Below are 1587 nucleotides of genomic sequence, written 5' to 3' on the forward strand. Positions count from 1 at the left end.
ATATATATATATATATATATATACATGTATCCCTATGTGTCACGAATTACTATTTCTTGCCTCTCCTCGTATTTTCAATGATATGTATGTCATATTGCTAATATTCTTTTTATAATTAAAGAAACGCAAAATAGTATCTAAGTTGACAAAAAAAAACATGAATCAGTCGAATAGCAATCAAATAAGTAAAAAAGAACACTTGATAACACTTAATAATAATAACCAGTGTGGATATGTTTATGGATGGTAACAGAAGGAGCAAGCTGTATAATATATTCGACAAAAGTCATTAATAGATGATGATGATGATGATGATGATGATAGTAGTGTTGGCGGTAATGAGTATGACGATGCTGATGATAATGGTGATATATGTGAATATATGATGTTGATCATGCTTTTGATATTAATGAGGTTTATTATTATTATTATTATTTTTATTATTATTATTATTATTATTATTATTAATAATAATAATTCAGATGTTAACTCATATTTTAAAAGATCAGTTGATTTTGTTGTTGATAATAATAAAAATGATATAATAATTCTTTCTACTTCTCGTACATGGTCAGCAATTTTGAGGGGAGGGTCGAATCGATTACGTTGATCCCAGTGCTCATCTAGTACTTAATTTATCGACTCGAACTAATGATAATAATAATAATAATAATAATGATAATAATAATGATAATAATAATGAAGATGATGATGATGATAATTATAATAATAATAATAATGATAATAATAATGATGATGATAACAATAATCAGAAGAATGATAATAATAAGGATAATAAAATGAGAAACACTCAGAACTGATATTTGTTCTGCTGTGAAAGTGCGCAATAAAATATAACAAATGAAAATTAACATTTTGCCACCTTAAATCATTATTTATTAACAAGTTCCCCTTCTCTTCCTTCTACGTCTTGTTTGAGCCGATCATTTGATTGATCTACTGATTTTTTGAGTTACATTCGAACTGCTTGCTGATCTTTTTGATCTGCTCGTAAGATACAAATGTTGATTTGTTCGAACTGCTTATTGGTTTAAGCTGCTGATCTTTCGCTCTGAATTAATATATAGAATGCTTTGTTATACTTATGATGTTGTTGTTGTTGGTACTCCGTCGATTACGACGTCAAGGGTTCCAGTTGATCCGATCAACGAAACAGGCTGCTCGTGAAATTAACGTGCAAGTGGCTGAGCACTCTACAGACACGTGTACCCTTAACGTAGTTCTCAGGGATATTCAGTGTGACACAGTGCGACAAGGCTGACCCTTTGAATTACAGGCACAACAGAAACAGGAAGACAGTGTGAGAGAAAGTTGTGGTGAAAGAGTACAGCAGGGTTCGCCACTACCTCCTGCCGGAGCCTCGTGGAGCTTTAGGTGCTTTCGCTCAATAAACACTCACAACGCCCGGTCTGGGAATCGAAACCGCGGTCATAGGATCGCGAGTCCGCTGCCCTAACCACTGGGCCATTGCGCCTCCACTGTTATACTTATATCCCCAAAGAAAAAACAAAAAGAAAAAAAAAGTCATGCGTGACGATAATGCGTGTCTCAATAAGATGAACTGAG

The sequence above is a fragment of the Octopus bimaculoides genome, chromosome 9 (genome assembly GCF_001194135.2).
Source record: "Octopus bimaculoides isolate UCB-OBI-ISO-001 chromosome 9, ASM119413v2, whole genome shotgun sequence".
In the NCBI taxonomy this organism is placed as follows: domain Eukaryota; kingdom Metazoa; phylum Mollusca; class Cephalopoda; order Octopoda; family Octopodidae; genus Octopus; species Octopus bimaculoides.